The following is a 23,227-nucleotide window of genomic DNA, read 5'->3' on the forward strand; positions in this document are numbered from 1 at the left end:
TGCTGCTTCAGGGTGGGTTAGATCTGAACCCTCTCGTGCAGTGTCCGAGCACACGGCCTGGCACCAGGAGTGCATCGAAGGCGCATGTGGGCCAAACTCTGAGTGATGAGGGTGAAAGTCCCCGTTGGGCGGAAGCCAGGTACCACTGTTGCCGGCCAGACAGACCTAACCCTAACCCTAACCCTAAGCCCCGACAGACAGCCTGTAAGCCTCAGCAGCTCAAGCAGCACACGTTTCCTCTCACCCACATGGCACGTCCTCTGTGGCTTTGCCCAGGGCTCTGGTCTGTGCTGTCCTCGCCTGGGGACTCAGGCTGATGGAGCAGCCGCCTTCAGGAGTTTGCTGGCCCAGTGCCTGTGATGCAGGGAAAATCTCTGGGGATTGGTCACAGGCTCTTTGTGCTTCTGAGAGAAAGTGGTCCCCGGTGCTCGGCTGCATTTCATTGGCCAAACCGAATCACGTGCTGCAACAAAAGTCAGGAGGAAAGGAAAGGGCCCTCCTGCCTGGGCCGGGCGAGCCTGGCCCCGAGACTGGGGACAGAGTAATGGGTGAGGCATAGAGAGAAGTTCAGAGGTAAGAGCGGGTGCTCTCAGCATTTCTGTTAACATCAGTCTGTTCCCTACTTATGAAACAATTTTTATACATAAGGTTAACAGTTCACACCAGTCATTGAGTAGTTTACTGCTTCAATAATAAATATACATTAACACACCATGGGCTGATAGAATTTCACCATACAAAGTACTGGAGGAGATTTTCACTCCAGATTACACCTGGAATGTTTACACATATTTGAAAGTGAAATTTCACATTTTTGCCGTGTATCTGAGTGACACACCTTGTACCTTTATTGTCCTTATGTCTGTTACATCTGATGTCAATTTTTGAGGTTGCATGATCCCTAGTTGCCCCCAAGTTCAGCCCTTGGGCTCTTCGAGAGGCTGCAGTTAGAGCCCCTGTGACTGAATCCGGGGGCTGGGCCCCCTGTGGGGCAGGCTCACCTTGGATTCTATGCTCATGCATCTTTTGTGAAATAAGATAATGTAAATGGAATTGCTATCTTTTGACTGAAAACACCGTGAGAACCTACTTCAGTTTTTTTTTTAATAGATCTTTATTGGAGTATAATTGCTTCACAGTACTGTGTTAGTTGATGATACACAACAAAGCGAATCAGCTGTATGCATACACATGTCCCCATATCCCCTCCCTCTTGAGCCTCCCTCCCAGCCTCCCTATCCCACCCCTCTAGGTCATCGCAAAGCACCAAGCCGATCTCCTGTGCTATGCTGCTGCTTCCCACCAGCCAACTGTTTTACACTCGGTAGTGTATATATGTCCATGCCACTCTCACTTTGACCCAGCTTTGCCCTCCCAGCCCATGTCCTCAAGTCCATTTTCTATGTCTACCTCTTTATTCCTGCCCTGCAACTAGGTTCATAAGTACCAATTTTTTTTTTTTTTTTAGATTCCATATATATGTGTTAGCATACGGTATTTGTTTTTCTCTTTCTGACTTAACTTCACTCTGTATGACAGACTCTAGGTCCATCCATCTCACTACAAATACCTCAATTTCGTTTCTTTTTGTGGCTGAGTAGTATTCCATTGTATATATGTGCCACATCTTTATCCATTCATCTGTCAATAGACACTTAGGTTGCTTCCATGTCCTGGCTATTGTAAATAGTACTGCAGTGAACATTGTGGTACATGACTCTTTTTGAATTATGGTTTTCTCAGGGTATATGCCCAGTAGTGGGATTGCTGTGTCATAAGGTAGTTCTATTTTTCATTTTTCAAGGAACCTCCATACTGTTTTCCATAGTGGCTGTATCAATTTACATTCCCACCAACAGTGCAGGAGGGTCCCCTTTTCACCACACCCTTTCCAGCATTTATTGTTTCTAGATTTTTTGATAATGGCCATTCTGACTGGCGTGAGGTGATACCTCATTGTAGTTTTGATTTTCATTTCTCTAATAATTAGTAATGTTGAGCATCTTTTCATGTGCCTCTTGGCCATCTGTATGTCTTCCTTGGTGAAGTGTCTATTTAGGTCTTCCACTCATTTTTTAACTGGATTGGTTTTTTTTTGATATTGAGCTCCATGAGCTGTTTGTATATTTTGGAGATTAACCCTTTGTTGTTTCATTTGCAAATATTTTCTACCATTCTGAGGGTTGTCTTTTCATCTTGTTATGGTTTCCTTTGCTGTGCAAAAGTTGTTAAGTTTAATTAAGCCCCATTTGTTTATTTTTGTTTTTATTTCCATTACTCTAGGAGGGTGGTCAAAAAAGATCTTGCTGTGGTTTATGTCAAAGGGCGTTTTTCCTATGTTTTCTCTAAGAGTTTTATAGTGTTTAGTCTTACATTTAAGTCTTTAATCTGTTTGGAGTTTATTTTTGTGTATGGTGTTAGGTAATGTTCTAATTTCATTCTTTTACATGTAGCTGTCTAGATTTCCCAGCACTGCTTATTGAAGAGGCTGTCTTTTCTCCATTGTATGTTCTTGCTTCCTTTGTTGTAAATTAGGTGCCCATATGTGCATGGGTTTATCTCTGGGCATTCTATCCTGTAACCATTAATCTATATTTCTGTTTTTGTGCCAGTACTATACTGTCTTGATTACTGTAACTTTGTGGTATAGTTTGAAGTCAGGGAGCCTGATTCCTCCAGATCCGTTTTTCTTTCTCAAGATTGCTTTGGCTGTTCGGGGTCTTTTGTGTTTCCACATGGATTGTAAAATTTTTTGTTCTAATTCTGTGAAGAATGCCATTGGTAGTTTGATGGGGATTGCATTGAACCTGTAGATTGCTTTGGGTAGTATAGTCATTTTCACAGTATTGATTCTTCCAATCCAAGAGTATGGTCTATTTCTCCATCTGTTTGTGTCATCTTTGATTTCTTTCATCAGTGTTTTATAGTTTTCTGAGTACAAGTCTTTCTCCTCCTTAGGCAGGTTTATTCCTACGTATTTTATTCTTTTTGTTGCAGTGGTAAATGGAAGTGTTGCCTTAATTTCTCTTTCTCATTTCTCGTTGGTGTACAGGAATGCCAGAGGTTTCTGTGTATTAATTTTGTATCATGCAGCCTTACCAAATTCATTGATTAGTTCTAATAGTTTTCTGGTGGCATCTTTAGGATTTTCTATATATAGTTTCATGTCATTGGCAAACAGTGACAGTTTTACTTCCTTTTTTCCAATTTGTATTCCTTTTATTTCTTTTTCTTCTCTGATTGTTGTGGCTAGGACTTCTAAAACTATGTTGAATAATAGTGACGAGAGTGGACATCCTTGTCTTGTTCCTGATCTTAGAGGAAATGCTTTCAGTTTTTCACCATTGAGTATGATGCTTGCTGTGGGTTTGTCATATATGGCCTTTCTTATGTTGAGGTAGGTTCCCTCTGTACCCATTTTCTGGAGAGTTTTATCATAAATGTATGTTGAATTTTGTCAAAAGCATTTTCTGCATCTATTGAGATGATCATATGGTTTTTATTCCTTAATTTGTTAATGTGGTGTATCACATTGATTGATTTGCATATATTGAAGAATTCTTGCATCCCTGGGATAAATCCCACTTGATCATGGTGTATGATCCTTTTAATGTGCCATTGGATTCTGTTTGCTAGTATTGTGTTGAGGTTTTTTGCATCTATGTTCATCAGTGATATTGGTCTGTAATTTTCTTTTTTTGTGATACCTTTTTCTGGTTTTGGTATCAGGGTGATGGTGGCTTTGTAGAATGAATTTGGGAGTGTTCCTTCCTCTGCAATTTTTGGGAAGAGTTTGAGAAGGATCGGCGTTGGCTCTTCTCTAAGTGCTTGATAGAATTCGCCTGTGAAGCCATCTGGTCCTGGACTTTTGTTTGTTGGAAGATTTTTAATTACGGTTTCAATTTCATTACTTGTGATGGGTCTGTTTATATTTTCTAATTCTTTCTGGTTCAGTCTTGGAAAGTTGTACCTTTCCAAGAATTTGTCCATTTCTTTGTGGTTGTCCATTTTATTGGCATAGAGTTGTTTGTAGTAGTCTCTTATAATCCTTTGTATTTCTGCAGTGTCAGTTGTGATTTCTCCTTTTTCATTTGTAATTTTATTGATTTGCGTCCTCTCCCTTTTTTTCTTGATGAGTCTGGCTAAGGGTTTATCAATTTTGTTTATCTTCTCAAAGAACCAGCTTTTAGTTTTATTGATCTTTGCTATTGTTTTCTTCGTTTCTATTTCATTTATTTCTGCTCTGATCTTTATGATTTCTTTCCTTCTACTGACTTTGGGTTTTCTTCTTCTTTTTCTAGTTGTTTTAAGTGTAGGGTTAGATTGTTTAATTGAGATTTTTCTTGTTTCTTGAGGTGAGATTGTATTGCTATAAACTTCCCTCTTAGAACTGATTTTGCTGCGTCCCACATGTTTGGGATCGTCGTGTTTTCATTGTCGTTTGTTTCTGTGTACTTTTTTACTTCGTCTTTGATTTCTCCAGTGATCTCTTGGTTATTTAGTAGCGCACTGTTTAGCCTCCATGTATTCGTGTTTTTTACAGTTTTTTCTTGTAATTGATTTCCAATCTCATAGTGTTGTGGTCAGAAAAGATGCTTGATATGACTTTCAATTTTCTTAAATTTTCCGAGGCTTGATTTGTGACCCAAGTGTGATCTCCCCTGGAGAATGTTCCATGTGCACTTTAGAAGAAAGTGTATTCTGCCACTTTGGGGTGGGATGTTCTGTAAATATCAATTAGATCTATCTGGTCTATTGTGTCATTTAAAGCTTGTGTTTCCTTATTTATTTTCTGTTTGGATGATCTGTCCATTGTTGTAAGGGGGGTGTTAAAGTCCCCTACTATGATTGTGTTACTGTCTATTTCCCCTTTCATGGTTGTTAGTATTTGCCTTATGTATTGAGGTGCTCCTGTGTTGGGTGCATAAACATTTATAATTGTTATATCTTCTTCTTGGATTGATCCTTTGAGCATTATGTAGTTTCCCTCCTTATCACTTATAACAGTCTTTATTTTAAAGTCTATTTTATCTGATACGAGTATTGCTACTCCAGCTTTCTTCTGATTTATATTTGCATGGAATATCTTTTTCCATCCCTTCACTTTCAGTCTTTATGTGTCCCTAGGTCTGAAGTGGGTCTCCTTTATACAGCGTATATATGGGTCTTGTTTTTGTATCCATTCAGCCAGTCTGTGTCTTTCAGTTGGGGTATTTAATCTATTTACATTCAAGGTTATTATCAATATGTATGTTCCTATTACCATTTTCTTAATTGTTTTGGGTTTGTTTTGTGGGTCTTTTCCTTCTCTTGTGTTTCCCTCTTAGAGAAGTTTCTTTAGCATTTGTTGTAGAGCTGGTTTGGTGGTGCTGAATTCTCTACGCTTTTGCTTGTCTGGAAAGCTTTTGGCTTCTCCATCGAATCTGAATGAGATCCTTGCTGGGTAGAGTCATCTTGGTTGTGGGTTTTTCTCCTTCATCACTTTAAGTATATCCTGCCACTCCCTTCTGGCCTGCAGAGTTTCTGCTGAGAAATCAGCTGATAACCTTATGGGGATTCCTTTGAATGTTATTTTTTGTGTTTCTCTTGCTGCTTTTAATATTTTTTCTTTGAATTTAACTTTTGTTAGTTTGATTAATATGTGCCTTGGTGTGTTTTTCCTAAGGTTTATCCTGTATGGGACTCTCTGTGCTTCCTGGACTTGGGTGACTATTTCCTTTCCCATGTTAGGGAAGTTTTCAACTATAATCTCTTCAAATACTTTCTCAGACCCTTTCTCTTTCTATTCTTCTTCTGGGACCCCTATAATTCGAATGTTGGTGTGTTTAGTGTTGTCCCAGAGGTCTCTGAGATTGTCTTCAGTTCTTTTCATTCTTTTTTCTTTATTCTGCTCCTTGGCAGTTATTTCCACCATTTTGTCTTCCAGCTCACTTATTCGTTCTTCTGCCTCCGTTATTCTGTTATTGATTCCTTCTAGTTTATTTTTCATTTCAGTTATTGTGTTGTTCATCTCTGTTTGTTTGTTCTTTAGTTCTTCTAGGTCTTTGTTAAACATTTCTTGTATTTTCTCAATCCATGCCTCCGTTCTATTTCTGAGATTCTGGATCATCTTTACTATCATTACTCTGAATTCTTTTTCAGGTAGATTGCCTAGTTCCTCTTCGTTTATTTGGTCTTGCAGGTTTTCACCTTGCTCCTTCATCTGTGACACATTTTTTTGCCATTTTATTTATTTATTTTTATATGCGTGGGATTGTGTTCCTGTCTTACTGGTTGTTTGGCCTGAGGCTTCCAACACTGGGCTTTGTAGGCTATTTGGTAGACCTGGGTCTTGGTGCTGAGATGAGGAACTCCATGAGACCTCACTCCGATGAATATTCCCTGGGGCCTGAGGTTCTCTGTTAGTCCAGTGGTTTGGACTCAGAGCTCCCACCACAGGAGCTTTGGCCCGACCCCGGGCTCGTGAACCAAGATCCTGCAAGCCGCCTGGGGTGTCAAAAAAGAAAAAAACAGAAAATAAAATTAGACTAGGAAACTAACAGATATGTTAGGAAGAATATCAAAGTAAAAATATAGATGAATCAATAACTGGAAGGTACATCAGTACCACGATAGTAAAAAAGAGGAGAAGGGAAAAGAAGTAAAAGGTGTGGGGGGTGGGGGGGGGGAAGGCCTTGGCTGCGGAGAGCGGGGCCTAAGCAAGGGTGAGGTTTGGGTGGTGGACGGGGCCAGTGCTCAGGACCCACAGGGCTGGAAAAGGGACTCTGTGTGTGTGGGGGGGCTTAGGCTCAAGGAACGGACGGGGTCCAGGCGTGCCCCCCACCCGTGGTCTCATGGGGCAGGGACCTCACCTGGGAGCCCAGCAGGCTTCCTGGGCTTGAGTGGGTGGGGCAATCGCCCTCCACTACCCTCCCGCTCCTCCTGGAGGGCCCCTCCCCCCACCTCTCCTGATCTCCCCGGCCTCCCTCCTATGCCCCCAGGACCCACGTGGCCTGGATGGGGCTTTGGAGGGGGGTTACCGGTCTGGGAGCTCAGCAGGCTCCCCAGCCCGAGTGGGCCCGGCGACCGCCCTCTGCTCCTCCTGGATGGCTCCTCCCACCTGCCTCTTCTGATCTTCCTGGCCTCTGCTTCTCCTCCCCCCTCAGTCCCCCTATGTCCTACTGGTTCACTCGTGGGTTCCTCCCATCTCCTTGGGTGCTAGAGTCCCCCACCAGTGGCTGGCAGGTGCCCTAGTTGTGGGGAGATGCTAACTCCGTGTCTTCCCACACCGCCATCTTGACTCCGCCTCCCCTATTTCAGTTTTAAAAAGGAACATTTGAAGATACTCAGCCTCAGCAGACATGTAAATCTGGTTATGTCTATGCTTGTTTTTTTTCAGAACACTTAAAATCAGAGCTTAAAGAATTGCTTCACAGACCAGTGAGTTTTCCCATGGGGAAGGAAACAGGCACAGAAAGGGACTTCGGTGGATAGTTCCTGGTGGGGCAGAACCAGCGGAGGGGAAGTGGGAGGAGACAGGCACGCCCACCCCCTAAAGGCCCATGACTCCTTTGCAGGCCAAGGTCTGCTGGGCTCTGCCCTTAGCTGTGGAGGGACCATAAAGCTGAGGCCCCTGTGGGGCCACCAGGGGGAGGTGGAGAGACCTGGTCATTAGTCAGCCAGTCTGGACCGGGTGGCCAGTGAGCATAGCCCAGAGGGAGTTCTCGCCACACTCTAAACTGTCCTAGGGCTGCTTGGGGAGGCCAGAGCCACCAACGGAAATGCGCCTTCTCAGGCTTCTCCGAGCTCTGCTTTCCCTTTCCTGTAGGAAAAATGGGGACAAATCCTTCCTACCTAATCTTAGCAGTGTCAGATTTAGCAAATAAAAATATGGACCACTCAGTTAAATTTGAATTTCAGATCAATAATGAACCATTTTTTGTTCGTTGGATGCAGCATTGGGTACATACTGAAATCCAGAGTTCACTGAGCCTCCTGGATTTTATCTGGCGACTCCACAAAGGGAGAGTTCAAAGTTGCGTCAAGCTGGAATGTAAGCTTAGTCCTAAGCTTGAGGCTGCCCTCTTCTCCTAGAGGTTATCACAGGTGGCAATGAAAATACGGCTCACACATGATGGGTCATTTGAAATGAAAGTATACACATGTGCACACACACATACACACCTTTACACGTATATGCACACACACGCACCAGTATACACACTCCCCCACACCAGTACCCACATACATGCACGCACACTCACACCGACACACACGTACACACCAACACGCGCACGCACCAACGTGCACACGCCCCTCTGCACGCATACATGCCCACTTTAGATGTGGTTCATTTTCTGGGCGTGGCTGCCACGCTTGAGGTTCGCTACTTTCCCGTTCTGCCGAGGGGCAGACTGACCTCGTTACACATTCCGGCCCCCCGACATGTGCACAGAGGGGCAGCCTGTCTCCCGGGAGGGCTTCTTGTTTATGCCAAAGGCTTGGATTGACCAGCTGAGCTCATTTGACTTTCCTCAGTGCAGACATTGTGATGAGGCTGGTCACCAAGTGATTTTTTTTTAAGTGAAGCTACTCCTTTTCATTTGGTTGGATCCGTTTCTGACTTATTAATCATTATTTTCTGAAAGGCTGGCTTAGGCCCCTCAGCCGTCTGGTGAATATATTCACAGTCGCCCTGGGCATGGTTGGCTTTTTCTGCACTGACCGTGGGTGATGACCTTCGGAGATGTGTTTTGTGTCACTCAAGTCCTCGCGCACAGCCGCGCTGGGCTGCCCGTGCCTCCCGGGACACTCACCTGGTTGATTCCCGTCCATGAGTGCAGGCGGGCTTGTAGGAGGCCCCTGCCTTCCGCCTCCTAACGAGATCAGCACCTTCCTCCTCTCGGGTCCGCCGTCCACGCTGCTGCTGATGTAATGGAAGCTGGACCTCAGGACTCGCGGTGCAGTGGCCTCCAAGGCCCTTGGCAGTTTGATCCCACACCCCTTCATCCTCCAGCTGGCTTTAGGCCATGCTGAAGCCTGGGGCTGTTTATTCTTCCTTAAGCATGACATGTGACCTCAGCCGTGCTGGGATCCCTGTTCATGTTGCTTCCTTTGCCTGGAACGCTGCTGCCCACCGCCTCGGCCACGCCCCCCCCAGGCAGTTAGGCCCTTTCTCATTTGCTGTGCGTGGCAGAACAGGGCGGTGCTCCAGGCTGGGGTGGGGTTTGATGGGGGGAGGGAGGGGAGGCAGGTGAGGTAAGTGACAGATGCAACTTTGGCCTTCAGGGAGCCCACGGCGGAGGAGGAGACGGGCCACAGGAGCAGGACAGCTGATGCAGCCTGGGGAGGCTCCGTGGCCCCGTGCTCGCCCACCCGGTGGGCCTGCTGCCGTGGAGGGTCTACAGAACGCCTTCTTTAGGCCGTAGCCCAGGAGGTGCCGTTGACTGTCCCAGGAGGATGTCACTGTCACCCTGGCCTAGGGTGACACCAAGCCCCGGGGCCCTGTAGTTTTCCTCTGTGACGTCCTTCATGGTTTTGGGCCACCACCAAATACTCCACGGCCAGTCCGCTGTGACAGGGCTGCTGGGGGCCCAGAGCGTGTGTCCATCACTCCGCAGGGTGTCCGTGGTGCACTGGGTGGGGTGGGGGCAGGTGTGCGGTCTGCAGGCCTGTATGTAGACGGCAGCCTGCCCGCCCCCCGGCCCCGTGCTCCTGTGTTTCCCGTCCTTCCTGTGAGGCCGTGGAAACCCTTCCCTTGGGGAGGGAGTCGTCCTGGGTGCTAAAGAGCAGTGACAAGCTGGGGGCATGTAAGTTGGTGGGAACCTGAGGGACAGGTTGACCTCCCACTAGGGGGTTAGAAGGAAATTAGATGCCAGAGTTCCGGTCCCCTGGTGACAGGGGCTGCTGACGCGTGAGCAGACACGGGAGGCAGGTTAAGGAGCCAAGGAAAGAAGGTGGCCCTGCTCTGGGCTCCTTGGAAACCATTCTTGAACGTTTCTGGCTTATCCTGCACCACCACTCAGCACAGGGCAAGACTCCGGAGGCCGGCGTGCGTTCATATTCTGGTTCTGTCGCCCCAGCGGTGGGTGTGAGTGGCGAGTGATGGCCCCGCGGTGGCCATGGTTTTCCCGGGAGTGTGAAGAGTCAGCGCAGGTAGGGTGCTTAGGACGGTGCCTATGAGCCCAGCCGACTTTGTACCTGTGTTATCTCACCATCATTTTTATCAACTGCGTAGCAGGCGGGTAGCGGTGGGTGGGTTAGCACTCCTTCGGTGGGGTTAGTCTGGGGCCTCTGCTCCCTGGGCAGGCGCCTCTGTCCACCCCCGGATGCCCGTTAGCGTGGCCGATACTGACCCAACCCAGGGGGGCCAAGGGGAGTGCCGGCTGTCGTTATTATTAAAATTCACACTCTCACCCTTTGGGGAAATAGTGCCCAAATGCACTCCTGGAGAGTAGTTTTATCTCGGTATGTTAAAGGCTTAATCTGCGTGTACATTTTCCCTTCCCTGAGTTTTTAAATTTAGGTTAAATGCGATTTTAATGAAATTTCTCTGAAAGCTGTCTCGACTACATTGTAAGGTTAAAATTGACTTATTCTTTCAAGATAGAATCCAGTTACAGCTAGTAAACTAGATTCAGCTTTATTACCATCCAAGTGAAAATATTTTTATTACCGCTACAATGTAAGCCGCCGGAGAGCAGAGGGTAAATCAGCAGAGCGGCCCTGGCCCGTGGAATATTCAGTGCGTGACAGTGAGAAATAACAAGCTCCCCTCCCCCGCTTGCGTCTTCATTAGGCGCCGGAGTGACTGATGGGAGCCGGGAAGGATGGCGATGTTTCCTTGGAGGCGCGGGGCCCTGGTGACAGGCAGAGCACACGCGTGACGGCAGTGCTGTCAGGCACGGGAAGTCACGTGGGCGCGGCGACTCCTCTGTGTGTCCCTCACCAGCCCGTCTCCCTGTCTCGGGCCAGGGCTTTTCCCCCACGGCCAGCGTCCTTATTCCGGTGGCTCCATGCTGTGCCTGCCTGAGACCTTTGGACAGCAGGTGGCCCGTGGGTTCTCACTCTCCCAGGGCGCGTCCGGCTGATTTAATGCGCCTTCAACTGAAAACCCACATGGCTAGTTGGTTGCGTTTTGGGGAAGAGGGATCTATTACTCAGACCAAAAAAATCAAAGGAGGAGAGGAAGTTTCCCGTAATCTAAAAAATAACGTATTATGAATGAACCCCTGGGTTCTAGTTCAGACTCCATCACTGACTCTGAACTTGGTTGCTGCCTGCTGCTAATAATAATAATGATGATAACGATGGCAGCCGGCATCCATTAGGTGCCTGCAGCGTACAAGGCACTGTTCTCAGCTCTTTCTCTGCATCGCTGTGCTGGCTTTTCACAGCGCCCCTGTGAAGTGGTGCGTGACCATCCCCATTTTGAGAGCCCTGCCCCTTCTCTGGCCTCAGTTTCCCCTCAGGCTGGATGATCTCCATGTGGCCTCCAGCTCTGCCCATCCTGCGTTGGTACTGAACATGGGAGAGCCCACTGAGCTGTCTCCCAACCGTGCGGGGGACCCGGTGGTATCCTGGGGCTCTGAGTCATGCTCGTCCCCGCCTGCGCCCCAGACTTCCTTGGGGAGCAGCAGCCTGTGGCAGCACCGTGGCCGTGCCTACCACCAGACCCCCCCATGCTCCGCCCCTCTGGGGACTCCTGGCAGCATCTCGCGCCTTCTGCTGCCGCACCCGCTGTGCCGCCCTGTGAGGAGGGAGGAGGCCAGAAAATCGAAGTTGTCTTCTTTGAATAGACAGCGGCGCTCCTTGCCCCTTGGCTTTGAGCCGGTGCCCGCATCTCCACCCCCCACGTCCCAGCACCCAGCACGGCGCCCCGCGTGTGCTGGGTGTGCTCCATGCCCGTTGGTGGGCTAACAGTCAGGTGTTTGCTGTGCTTCCTGCACAGGGGGGCGCCCTCAGCGTCCGTGGCTTCGAGTTGCTTCCGTAGTTTGAAGATGAAGCTCCCTGTGTACAAAGTGCAGGGTTGGGTGGGTGTTAAAGCCGTTTCCGTGTTGGTTATTCTAGTCTCTAGATGTTTGTTGCACCACATGGGTTTCCTTGGAGGCTTTTGTTTTGCCTGAGACTCTCAGGTCCCCCTCCTCCTGCCCTTCAGTCCGTAGGATGGGCGGTCGGAAGCCTGGGAAAGCTCGTAATATGTGCCAGTGTAGCCCCGGCTGCGGCTACATCATTGGTAAAAGGGACAGAAGAATGCTGCATGTGCGGGACCGACGAGCGATTCCTGGCTGAGTCGCTGAGAGCCGACCCTCTCGTGGCCGTCTGAGAACTGTCCGGGCTCAAAGTGAGTCCCCACTCCCATCCTCCCCCGCCAACCCCACCGCTGGCCGAGCTGGGCCTTCCTCACCGGGACTCGAGGGCCTCTCGGACTTGCTGGCTTCTCCCGCTGACTGACCTGTGTGCTGCTCTAGAGATGGTGCTTTCTCTGTGCGAGAGCCTTGATCCCAAGTGACCATCTTCACAGACATTTCCCACCACCCCCAGGGGCGTCACGTCATCGGGGGAGGGGGCGATGCCTGCCAGAGAGCTTGGAAGGGCTCGGCTCCACTGTGCGGGAGGGGCTGTACCGGCCCGACGTGCAGGGTCAGTGGCTCAGGGGTCCCAGGGCTCAGCACCCCTGTAGCCATGCTGGACGGCCCCGCCCTCCGCCCTCCGTCCCTGCCCTTCCAGCCTTTGCTGCAGGAGCCCAGTCCCAGAGGCCTCCCCACCGTCGTCCTAGGACCTGGGGTCAGGCCTGTGGCCGCCTCCAGAGCCTGAGTGGTGTGTGGGGAGAGTTGGGCTGGGCCTGTCACCGGGGACCCTGCTTGACCCTCTCTGGTTCCCCACTCCATCCTTCCTAGGCCTCCCTGTCTCCCAGCCCTTTGTGTTTTCCTCCCAACTTAAGCTTGTTTTCAGGTGCTCCCCCCGAGCAGGTGGAGAGGGATCTCTTCTCTTAAGATCAAGGGACAGCTCTCCTCCCGTGTCTGGGCTGGCAGGGTCCCGGGAGGGTCTTGGGGCTGGCGGCCGGCAGGTGGGACTGCACTGAGATGCCCCCCAGGACAGAGCGGGCTTTTTAAGACCTGGAGCTGAGGCGTCGTTGGCTTTGACCACGGAGGACATCCTGTCCTGTACGAGCAGACAGAAGGTTAACAGGTGCTCCGGGAGTTCTTCCTTCCAGGCCCTCACTTAGCACTGGATTGTAAAAGACTCCCCGTTCGCAGGCGGGGCCCTCGAGGTGGCCGGGCCACCACCACCCAGCCCACTCTACGGCCCCAGGAAGCGGGTGAAGGTGGGCTGGGGTGGGGCCGGCCCCTCGCGAGACGAGGAGGCAGGTTGGAGCGTGTGTGAGAGATGCTGCGCCCGTGACTTGGCCGGCCCTTCTGCCCGGAAGCGCCCTGAGGGGCCGGCGCGGAAGGCCACGTGGGTTTGCTGGTTCGCCTTCGGCTGCTCGAGTGGGGGCCTTTTCACCTGGGGAGCGGTGATGACCGCCCAGTGGGTGAGGAAAGGCCAGCACGCGAGGCCTCCCGAGCAGCGAATTCGCTGCTTTTCTCCTTAATGATGATATATCTTTGTGACCCTCCACCCGAGGTTGATGTTCCAGGTTTATTGCCAAACCGAGACGAGTTAATTAAATTGTAAATAGAGACTTCCAAATAAAGCGATTCTCCTTGACCTTAAGCAGAAAAAGTTGTCTTGGTTTTGAACGTAGGCCATCAAGTCTGGTTTTGAAATGATTCCCCGAAGCCATTTTTGTTCATAGTTACAAGTTGCTGGAGAGAGTGTGGGTGGCTTTATCTCCCTTACTGTAAAGAACTAACGTCCCTCTGAAATGAGGCCGGGAGGCCGCCCCGGCAGCAGGGCTTTTCCACGCGGGGCTTGGTGGAAGGAGGACAGTTTACTGCACGGGGGTCAGACTCCTTTCCACAGTAATAAGCCCTTTCAAGGAGGCAGAGGAGGCACGTGCTGTTCTGTGAAGGGGGACCTGAGATGGGCCCTCTGGGTCCCCCGTACCTCAGGCAGTAGTCCCTGGTGGGCCCACCCTCAGGCTGCTTTCCCTGGCCCGTCCGAGCACCCAGCTCCGCCCTGCAGCCACACCCCCATCACTGCTCAAGGGACAGTGCAGTCCTCCGTGCTCTGCCGGGCCCGGGTTCCCCCCGCACTGAGACTCCTGGGGTCACGTTTGCGGTGGTAGCCCTCCTGTGTCCTGGGGGGTGGGCAGGATGGGGAGGGCCGGGGTGCGGGCACAGGCTGTCCAGCTGCTTCTCGAAGCCCCCCACTCTGTCCCAGCACCCCCCTCCCCACCTCTCTCCAGGGCCCAGGCTTGTGGGCTCGCCTGTTGGCTCCGCGTGGCCTGGGCGCAGGCTGAAGCTGGCCGGGCCATCGGGGGAGCCCGCTTGTCCGTCTGTCTCTGTTTCTCACGCCTACCTCTCTGCCTTTCTCTGGCCCTCGAGTGTTTGCCCCCTTCTGTCGCTGTGCGGGGGGCCGGGAAGGAGGAGCGGTGCGCGCAGGTGTCAGAAGCCCCTCTAATGGCCTCTTAAGCCTCCCTGGTCCAGGCTGGGGTCCCGGACAGGGGGTGCCAGTGGTCTCCGCTGGGCGTTGCCTGGGAACAGGCCCTCACCCAGCAGCGCTGGGAGTGCTGGGGCGCTGGGCACTTAGCCCGTGATGCTCTGCCTGCAGCAGGCACTCGGTACGTCACCCGTCCCCACGGCTGGTGAGGTCGGGGCTGACGGGGCCTGACCTGACACACGGGGACTGAGGCCGCCAGGAGCGTTCTGCTCAGGTCACACAGATGCAGTGTCCCTCCGTCCACTCTGATGAAGTGTCTGTTGACTCCGGAGCCCATGCTTGCCACCCCTCAGCCCGGGTTCCTGAGGGCCCCGAGTGTGCCCCTGCGTGTGCAAGCGTGTGTCCACGTGTGCGTGTGACCGCTCCAGTCTCTGGTTGGTACCCTGCCGAGGGGACTCTTAGCACCCCTCCTTGGAACCCGTGACAGCGACCAGGAGACCCGCTCCCCCCGTTTTCCCCAGTGCGTGGCAGCCAAGGTCCCTGAGCTGGACACTCGTGCAGCCGGCTCTCTGGCGCGTGGGGACCCGTTGGCACCGCGCGGTGAGAACGCGGACCCGCGGCTGTCCTCTGTAGCTGGCGCCTGGGGGGCACCGGAGACCAGCAGGCGGTTAGGGGCTGGGGCGAGATGGGCACAGAGAGCCGTTGCCACAGAGCTGCCCGTCGTGTGTACCCGGGAAATGACACCGTGCGACGGGACGCAGGGCTGAGGGGTGCGGGTCCCCACGTGGCACCTGGGGAGTCTGGAGGGGGTCGCTTTGGGTATCCTCACATTGTCAGCTGCGTGGGGAAGGTGTCTCTTCATTTGATCTGCGCCAAGCAGCCTGAGGGCAACACATGCTCTTAGCTCCACGTTGAATGGGTGCCTTACAGGGGTGTGTGGACACTGTGGCCCACCTCCTTCTTACACCTGGATGCCTCTCTCCTGATTGCGAGGAGACCTGCAGTTCCCTCTTGGTGCCCTTATTCTCGCTGTCCTCACACCGTCCCTGGGTGTGGAAAGCGCTCCAGCGGGAACGGCATCCTGGCCTGCGACCACACGTGTGCAGGCGTTCTGGGTGAGCAAGGTTTCCCGCGGCACCACCCGTGTGGGCTGTTCTGCGTCGTTTGCTTGCTGACAACAGCAGCGGGAGAGCCAGGGCTGGGAAGAGCGGCCGGGACAGGAAATCCAGCCATGCTGGGGGGTCTCAGCAGGTAGGATGGGGGCAGGGAGGGCTGGCTCCTTCCCGGGAGCAGCCCGGCCCCTGGAACATGCTGCGGGTCTCGGTTGTAGGCGAGCAGGGTCAGCCGCAGGCCGCTGTCTTCCTCCTGGTCGTCCCCTGGTGGAGAGCAGCCTCTGCTTATCCGCCACTCAGGCCCCTGCAGAGCCCCGCCAGGCCTCCGGAGCCTCCGCTGAGCCCTCCTCACTTCAGATGCCCCCGGGCTGGCCGAGCAGCTGAGGATTGAACTAGGGCAGCCAGGAGAGTCTCAAACACCCGTCTCCCTGGTTCGGTCCTTCCCTGCTTCACAAGAGCCCAGCCCTTCCCGGTAGCACGGGGCTTCACCGGCTCATTAAGACTGTGTGCACGTGCGTGCTGGTGCCCCGAAACCCTGGTGCACCCCCTCTGTCTTAGCACTGGGAGCCCTGGGGGGGCCTGCGGAGAGGCCCCCTGAGCACTTGCTGGCCTGTCAGCCAGCCTGGTCAGGGCGGCCCAGACCCTGGTGTGGGTGCTGGCCTCCTGGCGGGCAGATGCCCGGTGTTCATGCCTCAGGTCCCCCGCTCCGCACCGTGGTCACCTGGCTGGCCGGCTCACACGTGAGGAGCCCCAGGTGGATGTTTGGGGAAGCTGCCTTCATGGCACCCACTGTTGAGTCTTTGGTTTACACAGGTGTCCCATGGGAGGACGAGCCCCACCGTTCACTCATCCCGAGGGCCAGGCCAGGAGCGGCTGCGTGTGTGCAGAGAGCACCCAGCCATGCAAACCTCAAGGCCACCGAAGTGTCACAGGCACTCCCTAGGAGTCGAGGTAGGGGCACTGAGGAAGGGGGGTCAGCTCCAGGGTGGAGAGAGGTCAGAAAAGGCTTCAAAAGGGCAGTGATGCTCGAGCTGAGTCTTGAATGTGGGGAGGCAGGGACCAGCCAGTACCAGGCATGGGGAGTCTCAAATCCAGGTCAGACTCTCACACATATTTTGTGGCGGATTCTCAGTCTTAAAGTGCATCGGGAGAGAGGGAAGACTTCTGGGAAAGCTGTACGTCTTCGATTTCATCACAGACTTAGGTGGTGTCAGGGCTGGCCTCCTGCCCACGGCGAGCTCAGGTCTGTCCACAGTGCAGCTCGCTGAGATCTGCACGCCTCACCAGCCCCGCCCTGTGTCCCCTCTGGAGCCTTGCATGGGTGTGGGGGGTGGGCCGAGGTCCATCCACCGGATCTGGCGTCGCACCCACTTCCTGTCTTCTCTGGGCGTGGCCAGGGCTAGGGGCAGGGAGCCCTCACGTGGCTTGTGGAGCAGTCGGTGCCCCGCTCTGTGGAAACAGCCCCGTTTGGGGCGTTTGTCGAGATACTCGTGAGCACGTCTGTGAAGGGAGCGTGGTCTCGTAGCTCGTCGCGTCAGTTCTGTGTAGCTCCAGGAGAACTCGTATTCTGGATGACGTTACTGTCGAAAAAGTAGAACGTAGTGCCTCTCTAGGGATGGAAAGATGGTGTGCGTGGTGCCAGATAAACGCTATTTCTTTACAACCTGCTGGGAGGCTTCATTCCATCCACTCTCCTGTTTATGCTGGGGTCCTGAGAGTGGGGTGGTGTCCCTGTCCCCAAGGCCAGGTGTGCCCGGTGTGACCTCCTCCCGGGCGTGTACTGCCCACTTTACAAACGGGCGGCAGCCTGTAGGGTCCGACCCGCCGTCACCGCCACCCCTCTTCTTCCTATACAACAAGCTAGCGACCCCGCAGCCTGGCCTGTGTTCAACTAGCCTTGGAGGAGTGATCTGGGGAGAACGTATCTGCAGTTGGGCCCCTGCCCTGATGTCTGTCTGGATCTGAACCCTCAGGGTCGTTTAATGCTGGAGGAAGTCCTCTGCTTGGACACCAAGTGCCAAGTGGGTGCCCCGCAGCACAGCGCTGCCACTCCCTGCCAGGGTGAGCGTCAGACCCCCGTGAAGGGCGCAGTTCTCCGGGAAGCGCCAGCCGCACGCCCGTGGTCCCCAGGCCGCCCGCACTTGTGACCCATCAGTGATAAAGGCAGCGGTTCCTGGGGCCCCAAGGCCTGCTCGTGGAGCAGCTCACAGAGCTCAGGAGAGCCGGCGGGGGAGAGAGTGCAGGGTGAGGCGGGAGGGGCCCGGGGACTCGGCGCTTCCTCTCGGCCCTGGGGTCAGGGCCTGTCGCCCTCCACGGTTCACGTGTTCACCCGCTGAGCCCGCGTGTCCAGAGTTTTTACTGGGGCTTCCTCACGTGGGCATAATGGAGCTCAGTGCCCAGCTCCTGTCGTGTCCTGAGGTCCAGCCTCTGCGAGCCCCGACCCTGAGACCCTGGGACCAGGGGCTGTCACCTGTGGAGCCGTCAGAACACGCGTGTCCCCTGTGGCTAGAGGGGCAATGCGTCTGCTGGTCTCAGGTCCTGGCAGAGCCCCTGCCCAGAGCCTGGCCGCCTTCCCGCTGTTTGTCTAGGTCCCCATGTCCTGAGTCCTCTGCCTCTGCCCCTTTGCTCACTGCGCTGTGATGGCTGAGAAGGGTCTGTGGGGAGCCTGACATGGGCCTGTGGCCCGAGGCCTTGGGAGCCGTGTCTGCTCTCCGGGGCTTCCTTGAGGCGGCCGAGAGCAGGCGCCCTGTTCAGCGGAGGCCTTGTTCGCCTGCTCAGAGCTTCCCTGGTGGATTTCCTTTTGGAAAGAGGCTTAGCTGCCCTTCCTCCCTCCTCTTGGTCTGGCACCTGTGTCACGTGCCCACCGTATGGCAGCCGCTACCCCGGGACTTTCCCGAGAGGGTGCTGTGAGGGAGCTGGGGCTCTCCCCGTTCCAGGGAGGGCCTGGAGGTGCTGAGAGCCTGGAGAACCTTCTGGAAGCTGACCTGGGATCTGAGCCCAGTTCTCCTGATGCTGTAACCCGAGGTCTCTCTACTGTTCTCCAGTCTGACCCGGGCTCTGCTCTGCCTCAGGAAGAAGACAGGCCTGCTCACTGCGTGAGCGTGTTGTGTGCTTGGGGAGTGGAGTCAAGGGTCCTGGGTCCTGAGCTGCTTCCTTCACTCCCCCCGTCTGCCCGCCCGGTCCCCTCCCAGCTCGGGCCCTCTGTCCTCCTGGTGGCCTCTGGGGGTGGCCACGGCAGGTCTGTCTGCAGCAGGGAGCCCTGGACGCTTCTCCCCCGGGAGCTGCTGGGCCAGGCGTCCTGGGTGTCGTCCTCCGTCCGGCTCCTTCCTCCTGCCCCTTGGCACAGCCCTGCACCCTGGGTCCTCAGCCGGGGGTCCTGGGCGTGCGGCTCAGCCCTGCCCCTGTTTGGGCCTGATGCTTTTTTCTAGCTGTTTGTTGTTACCGTCCATCAGACCTGGCAGACGAGGAGGGTGGGTGAGCCCAGAACAAGGCCTCCTCGGCCGCGGAGAGGCCTGCAGTCCCTGCCACTGGCTCTTGTTTTAGTTCTTTATCTTTTTAACTGATTGGAGGATTGAAATCTCCACCCCCCAACCCCAAACCAAAGCCTTTTCGGGCCTCGCCCAGCAGAAGTGGGTTGGGGGTGGCTTGGGGCGGTTTTCCTTGTCAGGTATCTACGTGTGAGCAGTTAGGTTCACTCTTGGGGCAGATAAATCTAGGCAGTGCCTGGCCCTGCGTGAACAGTGCCTATTCTTCGTGCCAAGTCAACGGGATACGTGGTTTTTCCCCCTTTTTAGCATAAATCTTGGGACACAATCTGTTTGTGTAATTTATTTTGGTTTTTAATGAAGAAGACAAGGTGTTTCAGCAGAATTCCCAGCCTGCAGACGCGCTGTTTCAGGTGCTGGGAGAAGCGTCCGGCACGTGCTGGGCGATGGGCACTTCCTGTGCCTTTGTGGCGGTCTGCCTCAGAAGGCCTTGATGGAAAAACGTCTCCTCAGCCTGAAAGATGATAATAATTACATCTGCCTGATCACTCATTCCATGTCCCCTCTAATTTCCAGTGAAATGGAAATTTCAAATCCAGAATCACTGTAACCGAGTTGCCTTTATCAGCGACAGAGCAGCTGCTCACACTTGCTCATAAGAATCTTTCCAGCGCGTACGTTTGCGCTCCGATGTATACAAATGGAAAGTAATGGCTGGGGTTGAGGCGTCCATTTTTCAACACGTTCAGGGCAGGAGGCGGCCTCCCCAGAAGTTCACTGTGTGCGTTAGGAGGTGGGCGGGGGCCGTGGCCACGTCACTCTTCATTGTGGCTTCCGGATTAGCCAGGCCATCGGTGGAAACGGCCACCTCCACGTGACCGAGGAGTGCCTCCCGCGGTCCTGGGATGGCTGCTCCTGTTGGCTGGGGTGGCCTGGTCGTGGGTCGGAGCCTGGCGGACGAGGCTCGCATCCCCAGCAGGTGGGCCCGGGGCTGCCTGCTTCGCTGCTGTCGGGAGCTCGGGCCTGCGTCGGGCAGAAGAGAAGCCCAGGCCCTCAGGACACTCAGAGTCGGTAACTGGTGAAATAGACAGCTCGGAGGCTCAAAGTTGTGTTTTCTTTCTGTCTCTCCTGCACGTTGCTGAGCTCGTGGAGGGCAGGACGCCGGCCACGTCTCCTCTGTAGCTTCACTGTCACAGGCGGTGGCGTACATGGAGATGCCCGAGAGCTTCCCGGAAAGAGCTGATGAATGAGCAGCCTCTGCCCGTGTCCTCGTGGGGTTGACGCTGTGGCCCTTGCTCTGCAGAGGCCCCAGCTGTGCCCAGGGTGCTGGTACCTGGAGATACCGGGCGGGTCTGTGGGCCCATTTGGCATCGTGGGGTCATTTCAGGACACGGAGAGGGACAGTCCTGAGTCTGCTGCTGCCACGTGCACCCCCGATGGGCCACCTCGCCTGCTTCTCACGTGGGCACAGGTCCCGTGGGCGAGAGCTGGCCAGTGGGCCGTTGGTCCTCGCGCTCCGACTGGAATGGGCTCCTCTGGCCGAGCCTGAGACGGGGTGGCGTCTGCCAAAGCCTCGTGGGGCGGGCCTCAGGTGGGACTGCCGGAGGAGAGAAGGGGTTTATTTTTACTTGTTTGGTTAGGTTCCTTCAGTGACAGATGTTCCGGAAGTATGTGTTTGATTTTGCAAATCAGTTTGCTCGCCAGTTCACGTTAGAAAGGTGTCGTGTGCCTCCCGGGCACTTATTAGAGTTGCTTGTTTTCCCTGCTTGTAAACGGTGACCTTCTGCGTCAGCCGAGGAGGCCAGTGGCACTGCGGGTGCAGGGACGTGGCTGGGGGACTGCGGGCGGCTCATTCCACGCCACCGCCCTGCCCCTGCCTCCGAGCGCATCCGGCCCCGGCCGTCACTCCACTCGACCCGCGAATGTGCCGGGCACACGCCACACGCCGGGCCTGGCTCTGTGCCAATCCCTGGGTCCAGACAAGGTCCCACCCCAAGGGCACCGCGGTCCAGGGACACCCAGGGCTCCACAACCCATGAAAAGCCACCTGAATCCGCGAGGGTGAACTCGGAGTCGCTCCGCCTTCCCGATTATCAACACCCGGCGAGCGCCTGGTGTGGGGTGGCGTCGGCGCCCCGTGCGGGCCTGGGCAGGAGGCGCCTGGCCCTGCCGGCCTGCCGCCCGCTGCTCTGTCCTCGGCCCATGTGTCCCGGAGAGTTTCAGTGGCTAGTGAGTGGCGGGTGCTGGAGCCCCTGATCGTCCAGGCCTGTCCTGGGAGCGGCCCCTGCCGGGTCCCCCTCCTTCGGGCGCTCTGTATTCAGGAGGCGGTTTTCTCTTCGGAGCTGTCGCCATCCTTCCGCCCGCTCTGCCCCCGCTGCCGACTGCACTCGTGGAAGCTCACTCCCCTGTTTCTGTGTAAAAGATCTTTGTTCAGTAAATTGATTCATTTTCTGAACTGCCGGTTTTCAAGTGTTGATGGTATTTGCGTTTCCCGTTGGCCAGCGTGCTCGCGTCGGTGCCCCGGCCTCGGCTGCCACCCTTGGGGAACGGGCACGGGGGGCCACTCAGGGCCCCACGGAACTTTCCGGCTTTGTAGCTGCTGCTGTTTTCAGCTTAGAAGTAGATCTTAATTCTTTAAAAAGAGCAGGACGTCCCATCGCGTTGCTGGAAAGCTCCGCAGTATCTCGTTGTGGAGAAATGGGGGGGGTGACTGAGAAATGGGCGGTTTATTCACGTGTTCAGTTACCCATTTTCTAACTTCATTCATTCCCTCATTCATTCATTCACCCGTCGTCTGGCTCACGCTTACTGGGCACCTAGTGTGTCCCAGGGCTGCAGGTGCGGAGGGGTCTCAGGCACCACACCTGCTGTGGAGCAGCTCACATCCTGGGGCGGGCACGGCCCTAAGCAGCGAAGCCCGGGCAGTGTGACACGGGGTCCAGGGAGGAGGCTGTGGAACCAGGAGGAAGGAGGCTGGCGCGGGGGGAGGGACTGGGGCGGCGCCCGGGTGGGGCCTCGCCGGGCACACGGTGTCACCCGAGCAGGCGCAGTGCTGGGGGCCGGGGGCCCAGAAGGGCGGTTCTGGCCCAGCTGGTCCTTCTTTGTCTGCCAGCTGGTGTCTCTCAAACTGTGGGCCATGTACGGGGCCCTCACGACATCTTGAGAGGAATTCCCTCGTGGTATTAGGCGGCCCCCTGAGCTTACAAGCTGGGGACACGGGGAGGAGGACACTTCCCCTTGCAGACCCCAGGGCTCTCCTCGGTGACAAGCCGTGTGGCTCGTTTCTGCCGGGGCTGCCGCTGTGGAGGCTCTGTGCTGTGACTCTGCTCCCACTTCATCCTCCGCTGGAGCAGCAGGGGACCGTTTTGGGTCGTGAGGTGAAGTTAACAAGTAAGTGTATTTAACACAACATAAGCTGATTAGAAGCTGCAGAGCGGACCACAGAGCCAGCCCTGCCCTGCGTGGGGCGCTCCTCCTGGGACGCGGACCCTGCGTCAGAGGCTGGAGCCCCGTCTTCCTCTGTCTCTGGGGGCCCGGGTGCCTGTGTAACTTGTCCCTGCGAGGGCTCCCAGCACAGGGGTGTGGCTGACATAAGAATCTTCTGGAGACACAGAAACGCAGATCCCGCCGGGAAGATTCTGATCCAGAAAGTCGAGATGCACCGAGAACGCTGTGTTTTAACAGCCGCTGAGATGAGGGTGACGTCTGGGAACCCCTGAGGTCGCTGTCGGCCCACACTGCGGCCTTCTGAGCTGGCCTCGCGCTTCCCTGATCCCCTGGCTGTCGCTTGTTTGTTTGCCGCTTCTAGAACTTTTGTTGGGAGAACTGAAGGAGCTGTACACTTTTCTCAGGGTTGCCTCTCAGGGCAGGCGGGGAGCGGGGGCTAAGACCACAGGAGGAGCCAGTGACTCCGGGCATGTGCAGACACGGGGCCGTGGGCCACACTCGTGGGTCCTGGTGGACGGAAGTCAAGGTGGGCACGTCCCAGTCCCCAGTCTGGATAATTAGGCCATACTTGCCTGTTTTATAAGGCAGCACCCGTCCTCCCCTGGCCCTTCGAGTGGCTCTTCCCAGGGCAGAATGTTGGGAAAATGCGGCACAGTCACC

The 23,227-nt window shown here is 54.6% G+C and overlaps 1 protein-coding gene across 1 annotated transcript in view; it reads left to right on the forward strand.

Annotated features, from left to right (window-relative positions):
• The window catches only part of TBC1D22A (TBC1 domain family member 22A), a 314,915-nt gene that overhangs the window by 206,946 nt on the left and 84,742 nt on the right, over positions 1-23,227 (forward strand). The gene's annotated exons all lie outside the window — the stretch shown is intronic.

Source organism: Leucopleurus acutus, assembly GCF_964270905.1.
Source record: "Leucopleurus acutus genome assembly, chromosome: 11".
Taxonomy (NCBI): Eukaryota; Metazoa; Chordata; class Mammalia; order Artiodactyla; family Delphinidae; genus Leucopleurus; species Leucopleurus acutus.